Source organism: Polyergus mexicanus, unplaced genomic scaffold, assembly GCF_030449975.1.
Source record: "Polyergus mexicanus isolate NDT 795.1 unplaced genomic scaffold, iyPolMexi1.0 SCAF_2, whole genome shotgun sequence".
Lineage (NCBI taxonomy): Eukaryota > Metazoa > Arthropoda > Insecta > Hymenoptera > Formicidae > Polyergus > Polyergus mexicanus.
Genome location: NW_027223322.1, coordinates 258,158 through 269,742, shown reverse-complemented (window position 1 = coordinate 269,742; position 11,585 = coordinate 258,158). Strand labels below are relative to the sequence as shown.

At 34.1% G+C, this 11,585-nt stretch overlaps 1 protein-coding gene across 5 annotated transcripts in view; it reads right to left on the bottom strand.

Annotated features, from left to right (window-relative positions):
- Positions 1 to 11,585, bottom strand: part of Cv-c (crossveinless c) — a 218,455-nt gene that overhangs the window by 194,366 nt on the left and 12,504 nt on the right. The window contains exon 1 of one of the 5 annotated variants that reach the window (XM_070312860.1): positions 2,517 to 3,178. The exons of the other annotated variants lie outside the window; for them this stretch is intronic. The gene's annotated coding sequence lies outside the window, so the exon portion shown is untranslated. Of the gene's footprint in view, positions 1 to 2,516; positions 3,179 to 11,585 lie in introns of those variants that run through there. 5 annotated transcript variants of the gene reach the window in all.

The window sequence follows — 11,585 nt, the reverse complement described above, 5'->3', positions numbered from 1 at the left end:
TAAAGTGGGCTGGTGCTCTCATTGCATAAAGAGCGCGAAATGGCAAAAAATGTAATCTGGTAAAATAATTTCTCCCATTTCGCTCAGCTGTAACTGCGGAAATATGGCGGCGACGAATTGATATTTCTGCGCAGACATCGAGACAAGTGCGCTAAAACTAAAATACGAGCGTAATTTTACGCTCCGGTGGTCTCGCCAATAATTAACATTATATTTTGTATTCACTTTCAACTATCGTATATGACTTTATCATAGCGCATATCTATTCACTCGCGAAAAGAATGTTGAATCGAAGATAGTGGCGATCTTATCTACTAATGTAACATGAAATTTCATAATTTGAATTTTATATTTATTGCAAAACTAACTCTCATAATCTGTTATGTTGAATTTTTATTATAATTCATCGTCGAAAAAATTATTGTAATCCATTATATCGTAGCTAAGAGATTCTACGATTTATTAATTTCAAGATAACATTATCGTACATCGTAAAAAATATAATTTATCTTATCTTGCAAAACTCTTTCATAAATTTTTATAGCAGAAAAACTATTTGCAGTTACACACGTGTCTTCAAATAGAATATCCATAACGATAAAAACGTTCAGAGTTAACCATTCTCTCTATGTCTGATAGAATTGCTTAGAAGTAATATATAAACTTAGTAAGAAATTAACAGCACAACTTTAGACGTTGTTCGACACAAGTTATGCAACCCATTAAACGAATAATATCGGCATAATTAAATCTGCCGATCGTATTTTACTTGATATATTTGTAACTAACAATAAGTCGTGTATCTCAATGCAGATCTCGTGCTCGCGAGATTACGAATCGATCACATAGGGACCCGCTTGAAGAATACAATACGACTGCCGTTACAATCATTGAACTCGGCAACAATGAAGTCATACATGCGAACACGAGTCGTCTACCCGCACACGTATCATTAGAAAATCACCGGATGTCTAATCGCGGCCGACTGCCGACAGCCAATACGTCAAGTGATTTCACAGGTGAACGATGCTTGCGTGTTAAATATGACCCATATTAAGTTAGCCCCTCCACCAACGCCAAATTAAATCAAATACATCAAATAATTTAGTGCTAATTATGTGCTAATTAGTTGCCGTAATCCGAATTTTGTTGCTCAAACCGTTTAGCAGGAATTTACATTCAAAGTGGGGGGTGCTAGCTTGACATTAAGCCAGCCCCCCCCCCCATAGTGAAAAAAATATATATAAAGCTCGAATCAAAAAATAAAATACACTAGAATTTGTTGCTATTTTGTTGCTCTAAAATAACATAAAAATATTTTTAAAAAAATATATTATTTAATTAATACCACTATATACTCAGTCTCGCCGCGCCGTACCATTCACTTGCGCGAAGTAAAAGTAAATAAAAAAATGTATCGCTCGCATGTATTTGGTACTGAAATAATCTGTGGACAATATACTGTCGAAATATATGAGAAACTGAATTTGTTGCTCGTCTTAAAGTATTAAAAATCGATACTTTGTCGCCGCGGACCCTATACGACGCGCTATTATATTATATAAACTAACTAAAAGAATTTGTTGCTCGCATGTTTTTGGTATTAAAATAATCTGTGGACGATGTACTATCGAAATATATAAGAAACTGAATTTGTTGCTCGTCTTAAAGTATTAAAAATCGATACTTTGTCGCCGAGGACCCTATACGACGCGCTCTTATATTATATAAATTAACTAAAAGAATTTGTTGCTCGCATGTTTTTGGTATTAAAATAATCTGTGGACAATATACTATCGAAATATATAAGAAACTGAATTTGTTGCTCCTCTTGCTTTTTTAAGAATGACGCGTTAAAGATATATGTTAAGATTACAGAGTGATCAGAGTTAAATAAAATGTAATCGTATTAATGATGATTTCGAATGCTAATAAAATAGTAAAATTAATGCGCTCAACGATTATAATTATGAAATCATTAATAATCATCAATGATGAATAATAGAAATAATCAAGGCAAAGATAATATGGTCAGTTTTAATTCTAAATATTTATATGATTATCAGATTATAAATAATTAATCAAAAAACAACTCGATTTTTCAATATCATCGTTTCCATAAATTAAAAAATAAATTGACATGCATATTGTTAATTTCGTTAATGCACATGTTTGATAATTTTCATTCTCTAAAAATGACGCGTTAAGGATGTTAAGATTACAGAGTGATCAGAGTTAAATAAAATGTAATCGTATTAATGATGATTTCGAATGCTAATAAAATAGTAAAATTAATGCGCTCAACGATTATAATTATGAAATCATCAGTAATCATCAATGACGAATAATAGAAATAATCAAGGCAAAGATAATATGGTCAGTTATAATTCTAAATATTTATACATGAGCTATAAATCATTAATAAACCCCCCCCCCCCGATTTTTCAATACTATTGTTTCCATAAACTAAAAATTATATTGACAATTTTAAATGTTTAATAATAAATTCTACTGACCGACCGATGCACCGCCCTTGCATGTCTCACTTCTTTCCGCATCTGGTCATCGCGAGATCCTTTCCGTTTCCGGTTGCTCCCTTCGCTTCAAATTGAGACGAGACAGTCTATCAATTTGTCCACTCATGCATAATCACTATTCTCATAATCACTATTTCACTCGTAGTCCAAAATCCGCCATATGCAATGACGCGGTAAAATTATTTCCATGCCGATTATAAACATGAAAGAACATATAATCGCGTATTAATAAATGGATGGAGACGATTTTCCGTGATTCTAATCGACATTCCCGATACTCACGACATCCACTTTATACACGGGATAAACTTGTGATGGATAAAAAAAGGCGAGAAATACGGAAAGAATATTTCAATCTCGCACGCTAATGCAATACGACGGTTACTGTAACGGTTACGGAAAATTTAGGCAGGTTGAGTAGTAGTAGATGGGGAGGGGGGAACGCGTCGTCGAATATCCGTTCCAGGAAAAGGAGCGAGCGCGTCTCTTCCAAGAAATAAACCGTACGCGAAGAATCCTGCGCGAGATAAATCAAACTAGCTCGAGCGACGCTCTTTTGCGATCTCGATTTATGAAATTGTGAATATAACTCTGAAAAAAGGATTACATTTGAAAACAATATTAAAGAATATTAAAGCAGAAACGTGTCGAACGCGACGCACTTATATTTTCAACGCAATATTATTATATACGACAGCGAGTAAATTATTTCAGCGCCTAAAAATATGTTAAATAATGTATTCATCGATCGTTGTATCGTATTATAAAGTGGATATATCAAAACTACAAATTACTCTCGATTCGGATATTTCGAATATTCGTTCGGATGCGAAATTCATTTTCGATAGATAAAAGATGCGTGGGAAAAATCTTGTCGTTTGCGAGTATATATATATATATATATCGAAAGATGCCTTAATCACGATTACACGGGTTAATATATTACACTCGGATAATCGCCTGTTATTCGATACAAGACCCCCCCGACACTCGTTCGTACGCGGATCTCACTTTCGACGGATAAAAAGACGCGAGAAACACGGAGCGCGACCCTAATTCGTCTTGAGATTCGCGCTTGTGTGAAGAGACTGACACGATTACGGAAAATTTAGGCTGGACGGATAGGTGAGGAGAGGGGAGGACCGCGTCGCCGAACGTCTCGGTACAGAAGCGTTCAAAAAAGTTGGATGAAAACATTCAGATATAAACAAAGAAGCGCGGCTCGAGAGAAAGAGAGAGAGAGAGCTTATATTACAAAATCTCGATCAATTTTCATGGCGAAACGATAATACAACGAGAATAATCGTTGAATAGAATGTGTAAGATTCAAGGAGGAATATATCTGAAAAGCAGCTCGCACACCACATATGAACATTCCTAATAAAATATTCTTATTTAAGAGAAAAAAAAAATGTGTTCGGTTAGTCGACAGTTAGTCGACTAATTTTACACGTCAGGTTTAATAATATTCATGGTTGTAAAATTGACCAATCACGGTCATTCGATTCTTGATTGGTGATTGGTTAGTTTTAAAACTATGGATGTTACTGAAATCCAATTAAGGGTGACGTGTCAACGTTAATCGATGTCTCTGAAATGCCGCGAGAAACCACGAGTACCAACAGCTAAATGAGAAATTTTACAATTGGTGAAGCTTCGCGTCGCGTTTTTCACACGTTTCGTATTTCAATATACTTTAATATTCTTTTAAAATATATGATTCTTCTTAAATTATATGTATAATTTCGCCAGAAAATAATCGCGAGATTGCAAAAGTATCGCTCGAGCTTCGTTATCTTATCCTTGTTCGTATCGCGAAGGTTTTTTGGCGCACGATTTTTTTCTCGCAAAAAACTCGCTCGCTCCTGTTCTTGGAAGAGATATTCGACGACATTCCCCTCCCCTCCCCCCACCTATCCGTCCAGCCTAAATTTTCCGTAACGCTCTTCACACAAGCGCGATTATCCAGACGTATTATTTGTTGCTATTTTGTTGCTCTAAAATAACATAAAAATATTTTTAAAAAAGTATATTATTTAATTAATACCACTATATACTCAGTCTCGCCGCGCCGTACCATTCACTTACGCGAAGTAAAAGTAAATAAAAAAATTTATCGCTCGCATGTATTTGGTACTAAAATAATCTGTGGACGATGTACTATCGAAATATATAAGAAACTGAATTTGTTGCTCGTCTTAAAGTATTAAAAATCGATACTTTGTCGCCGCGAACCCTATACGACGCGCTCTTATATTATATAAATTAACTAAAAGAATTTGTTGCTCTCATGTTTTTGGTACTAAAATAATCTACGGCAACTAATTAGCACATAATTAGCACTAAATTATTTGATGTATTTGATTTAATTTGGCGTTGGTGGGGGGGCTAACTTAATATGGGTTTAAATATGGTTCACGCCGGATAATGACCTCGCTTAACTTCCGCATGAAATTAATTATTTGACAAAATTATTTCCGGAGGAGATGTTAACCGATAATCGTACAATCTCATTTTAATGATAAAAATAAATTGCTGGAAATCTAATGTGATAATTTAAATATTGCAAATATTGAAATCTTGAAAAACAAAAATTGAGTTATAAATATTTCTATTTTTTATTTCTTTTTTATTTTATTATTTCAAATTAAAACCTAAATTTAAAAATATTTTAATACTGCTAATGATTACGTTTCTTTAAAAAAGACATAAATATGCTGAAAACTATATAAGAACTGTAATCAAATAATCGAAAATTTACTTCGAAATTAGCACTCAAATATCGGACGTTCGATAAAATAAAATAAAATCTTGTTCAAACAAATTAAAAATTTTTGACATAACTCGCTGAATAATACAAACAACTCCTCTGTCTCACAATTTCCCATTTATCGCATTTCTTGTTCGGAAATTACAATCGACGAAATTCCAACCCCGTCTATCTCAACTCTGCATAAAATGAGGGAATTCATGGCTCGCAATAGATAGATAGGTGAGAGGATTCTCAGAATTCCTCGTAAATAACTACGATACCGATGACTCCCGATATCTCATCCTAATCGAATGCCATTCTACGAAACATAAACACGGCCTTTTGGTTAAACTGAAAAAGACCCGCTAACCGCGAGGGAAAAGAAAAGAAAGAGAAACGCTCTTCTTATTAGCTGGGAATTATTGCAGGTAATTTACCCAGAGATCCATTTGCCTCTGGACGCATTCATATCTGGATGGCTTGCAAGAATACAGATAAAACAGATCGGAAAACAATCAACATCACAAAACGTATATTACACTACAAATGCTTACTTAATACTACATAAATATGAACGAATTGAAATTTTATTTATGCAATATTTTGATGATATTTTGATGGATTCTCTCTTCTCATTTTTATTCTTTTTAAAAACTTAATCTCTCTTAATAAAAGTAAATATTAAATTAGTATCAAAATAAGATAAAAAACTTATTTGCTACACCGATAAAAAAACAAATAGAAACACTGATAAAATTACAATATAATAAAATCCTTTTTGTAAATAAAAAAAAAAAAATTAAGTCTCACGCACACATTTAAATCATACATTTGCGTGTGTGTAAAGCTGACCCATCATTTCGTAAAAATTCATAAATAATTATAAGTTCTGGCTTTATTTTCAATACTTAGTTCTATATTTCTTAATAATATAAACAACTAATGTTCTATAATTTTCTATAATCCGAATCATATTCTTTTACGCCAGCTTCACATACACCAAGCTTGTACATCGATGTATTGACTTGCCATTTCGATAGCAATAAAATATCCGAACATTACCACACGCATAATTGGCCATAACTCAATTCGCGAGATTTTTATCTTTTCGAAATTTGGCTCTTGCCGAGGTGCGATACGTGTACGGCGATAATTGTTTTTAGGGTCTCCTCACCATCGGAATGGCGAACGTGATGGTTTCGTGCTAATCAAAATCGTAAATTCGACCGATAACAATGCCGAATGTTCCACGTACGATATATTTATTACGCGGAATGGAACTTTAAAGACCTGTTTTCGCCTCTTTTTATGGCACGTTATTATCGCACTCTCGCGTGCTTACTGTTACGTTCTTATTATTTTATATTATTTCTTTATTTATATTATTATTATTTCTTTATTTAAATTATTTATTAATATTATTATTATTCTTATCACATTATTATTATTATTATTATTATTATTATTTTATTACGTTTTGCGGGTTCCCGTCGCGTTCCATGGAACTTGATTTCGTAGGACAAAAATAATGAGCGATTTCAAGGTAATAACGAGAATAATTATCCCCATACTGCAAAGATTAATACGCGACTATTATAATTTTGAGAGACTTTCTCGTTAGATTATTAATCTAATGAAAAAACGTATATTATTAAAGATGAATTAACATTTATCATAAAACCATTTGGTTGGAGCTTTATGCACTAATTAATAAAATAAGATAGCATATATGCGAAAACACGTTAAGAGCTTATGCGATAAAGCCTCGAACGATTGTGTATGCGATTTATCTTTTAATTTTAATTAATGCCGCGAGTAGCAAGACCCATCAGGAAAAGCACGAGTTATAATAAGGTTAATTGCGGTTGTTCGAATTATCATGCAGCGCCCGACACTCGTACCGAATTGCATCAGCGTGTGACGTATGCATGTGCATCGACAACGACCATAATCATGGGATCTTGTTTCGAGGGGAAGAGTTTCTGATATTTTATGTAATGCATTCGCGCGATCGATTGGAACTACTATCCATAAACTCGCCGTTTCAAACGCGACTGTCGACTGTTTGTTTTATTAGCATATCCCGTCTGTCAAACTAATCCGTAATTAATCGCTATCGCGACCGTTATCTCTAATTATTTTGTAATTTATGTTAAGTTATTCGCCATCTATACTTAATTCTATTAACCACTTTGGCATAATACGATTGGCATTCGGACGCTCTCAAAAAATAATGTACAGAAAATTTCTGCACGTTTCGCAAAGAAAATTGCGACTGGTAATTCGTTAAAGATATAGGTCTCGACTAAGTATGCGAACCACACGATGACCAGCCTATTAACCTCCGCAGCTATTCGGCTACGTGAATTGCGGACATGCACGTATTTCCTTAGTCGAGACTCATTGACATCGTTCCCTGAAAAGTAGCGGCAGATATCATCGTAATAAACAAAAAAAAAAAAAAAAAAATAATAAAAAAAAGAAGAAGAAGAAGAACGAAAGAAATTCAAACGCACTAAAAATCAAATTATGTTAGGAGGGTCTTTTAAACATATTCAAGATTCATTTCAAGAACCCTTTATCATTTTAATTTGACAGGAAATGTATCTTTTCGCTTGAAGAAACTTTCACGGGAATAATTTCGTAAGTTATATAAAAAATATTGTTCATATTGAAAGTTACAATACGTATTACAATACGTAGAACTTTAGTATTCTTCAGAAAAACTTTTGATGTTAAAAAAAGATGGTATGATATCACGTAGCTATTGAGTTAATAATAAACGAAATAACATTAGACTACGCGAGTACAAAACCTCTTTACAAATGTCACAATTTCGACATCTAAATGCGATAATTAGCGAAACACGCAGATAAGGCTACACCCTCGTTAAAATTCAAAGATTTAGCGATTATGCAGCATGCACACGCATTGTTTCCATCCACCGTGTACATTCGTGAACTGTAAGCCTAATGTCATGCTAATTCCTTGCAAGATGCCACGCGTGAGTCATCGTGTGACATAGAATCGGACTTTAATTTATTCCAATCGATTTGAGCAAAAGAATGTTATTTTTTAACATTAATAATACTTGAAAATTCTCGGATTATCGACAAGACAATCTCTCGTACAATGTTATTTATATCTATATCTAATTCAAAAGGAATCTAATATTTTTTGTTTTTTTAAAGATACACCAATTTTATTTGAAAAATAAGAATATATCGATAGCAAATGTATATAAAATAGAAATGTATTAAAATAATAAAACAAAAAAAAATACAATATTATTAATGCACAGAATAAAATCAATATAAAAATCTAATTAAATTTGTAAGAAATAAAACATAAAAAAAAATTTCATTAGAGAACAGATAAAAAAAATATTAAAATAATGCGCTCTACACACTGAGAGGACACTACTATAGAGGAATGATTTCTTTCTGACGTAACAATATTTTTACCGCAAATGCTTATCCCGCCTCGAGAAACTAACGGCATATTTCGAAGAAGCGGAGGCGTCAAACTCGGTAGTGTCAGCAACACCTTTATGGGTTTAACGCTCGTTAAACGTTTGTGTACACTTAGTTGAGTAATACATGATATAACTAACAATAAGCAGGTGTACGCATTCCTGCCACCGCGGGCAATCTGAGCAATCTGAGTCGATAGATTCTTCATATCTCTCGGGTAATATTATTGTATATATGAGATAAATATTGTTTACTATATATATTATCAATTTTTTTATCAATCAACATGTCGATGACAAAAATGTACCATATATCAAACTTTTGTACAACTGTCATTTATGATAAATATATTCAATCGTATATAAAAAAAAAAAAACTTTGTTATATACCACATATACGAGCAACGTTATCCGAGCAACGTTATACGAGCAACGTCAATATTCTGATTTGTTCTTTGTGCTACTTTTAATGACAAAATTCGGCAAATGGCGCGGCATACATCGCAATCGTATTCATATCTGTTTAATGGATTCGTTCGCATCGATTGCGTTTCTAACGACGCAAAAAATCACGTTTGATCATATACATATACAGATGCTGATGTTTATTCGGACTTTAAAGTTCGTTGGAGCACAAATACCGGTATGAAGTTAGTACCTCAGATTCAAAAACCGAAAGTTTTATCAAGAATTTCGTTCAATTTGCACCCCAAAGAGTTCTATCGAAAATTATTAAAGCCCGAAGCTGTGAAATTGAAAACAAAAAAGTTCTAGTCATTTTTAGCGGAAGATGAAGTGCCCCAGTTTCCAGATTTTTTTTTTTTTTTTTTTAATATTTGACGGAGTTAGAACTATATATATATATATATATATATATATATATATATATATATATATATATATATATATATTGTTAATATAGGAACTATAGGAATTATAGAACTCTTCGCGAACTATAAGATACGATGGTTTAAATGGCATTTTTGCATTTTGCGATAAAATGTTGGCACTTCATATTTTCAAGATGCTATTTTTGTAGGTTTTTCGCTGAAACTATTTCTAAAATGTATTAGGAACTGCAGAACTATTCGGGGGGAGGGGGGAGGGGAGATGATAACAAAACTCTTGATAAAACTTTCGGTTTTTGAATACGAGGCGTTAACTTCACACCCGCGGGCACAATCGAGATTCGTATGATTAAACGGCGGCAGAAAGACGGTTGAGACGTCGAGAAAGAGAAAGGCCTTTAAATGGAAATGGAGGTATCGTGTATACCTAATTACTATTACTATCGCGGTATTTATCATTCGACCGTTTATAAACGCGACGACGGGAGGAATTGCATTTAATTCCAATTAGCCGTTCCGATTCGAAACCAGTTTCGAGACCGCGAAGAATTTTGTAGAAAAGAATTCTTTGTTGCCTGTCGTCTTTTCCCGCGATTACTTCCTTAGAATGTGAGAAATTTCATCCATAATGACGGGCTTCATACAGTCGAAACAAGAAGCAAAATCCGACATTATTCCATAACAAATAAGCAAATAACCGATTGAAAATAATGATATCTACATCATCTACATTTTGGCGAATAAAAATTTCAAATCACAAATGCGTAAAAATACTTTTACTTTTAAGCGAAAAAAAAAAATCCAATAACATTACGAGAAGTTCTAAAATATTTCTAGGAGCGTAAAATCTAATCATTGCCGTATGAAGTCACTCAGCTATTTGCTATGTCCGCCATGCTTCTCGTTTTCGTGTCGTCACTATCTAGCATGGTTTTATCGGCACGTTTCCTAATATAAATAATTTATAGCGTCGATACGGATGGAACTACTGATACGGCTGACCTCGAGTCTCGGAAAACGGCTGTCTTGGGACGAGTATTACTATCGCGCAATAATCGCGTCGAGAGATAAGTAGTTAAATAATTTTCATGTTCACGATGTTTTACAATAGTACGCTCTAGAGTCTAGAGTTGCGCGACGTGATGCAATCAACTCGAAAGCGCGGTCGTTAATGACGAAAGACTTTGGTTAACCGGAATATCTCAAACCGTCTAACGTCTAACACACCGATGTATTAGAACGTCAAGTTTCCCGCAAAATAACGGCGAGCGCTCGCGACACGAATCGCTGCCGGCGAAAATTCAATTCGCCGTGCTGATAATCCCGCGGGAAGGGTCTTGTCAGGTGGCGTTAATCGGGGTGGAAAGGGAGGAGAGACCCGGTGCATCACCTTACCTGATCCTTCGGGGTGTTCTGCAGCGGCCGCGCACTATGCGGCGAGTACACTCGATTTGCTTTTGTCCAGTGCACCGTAATCATCGCGTCAAGTCGAGTAGCACGATAATGACGGCCGGTAATTACAAAGCATTACGCTCGCGACCGGTGTGCCCTGTTACCGTCGCTATTAAAGTACCAGCGTGCACTTTGCTATGCCGGATCCCGAAGACGAAACGAGGAAACGAGGTTTTGTCACGCGGAAATCGCACCCGCGTTTCTGCTCAAACGCTCGTAACTTTCGCGTGAACGTCAAAAGAAAATTATCGCGCAAGTCCGCTCAAACTTTAGCGGTAGAGTCGAATGAATAATTCAAAATGTTGGATAACACGGAAGATTTTCAGATAATAATAATTGAGATCTTATATAATTAATATAAAATATTTATGATAAACATGTTTTATTCATTTCTTATTATTCGCGCGATATATAAAAAATGAAATTATCGAATAATTCCAAATTATCAATAATTTTTTAATTATTCGTGTTAAAGAATTATTTACTTAAAAAAGACACGAATTTTGAAAATATTATTATCTATC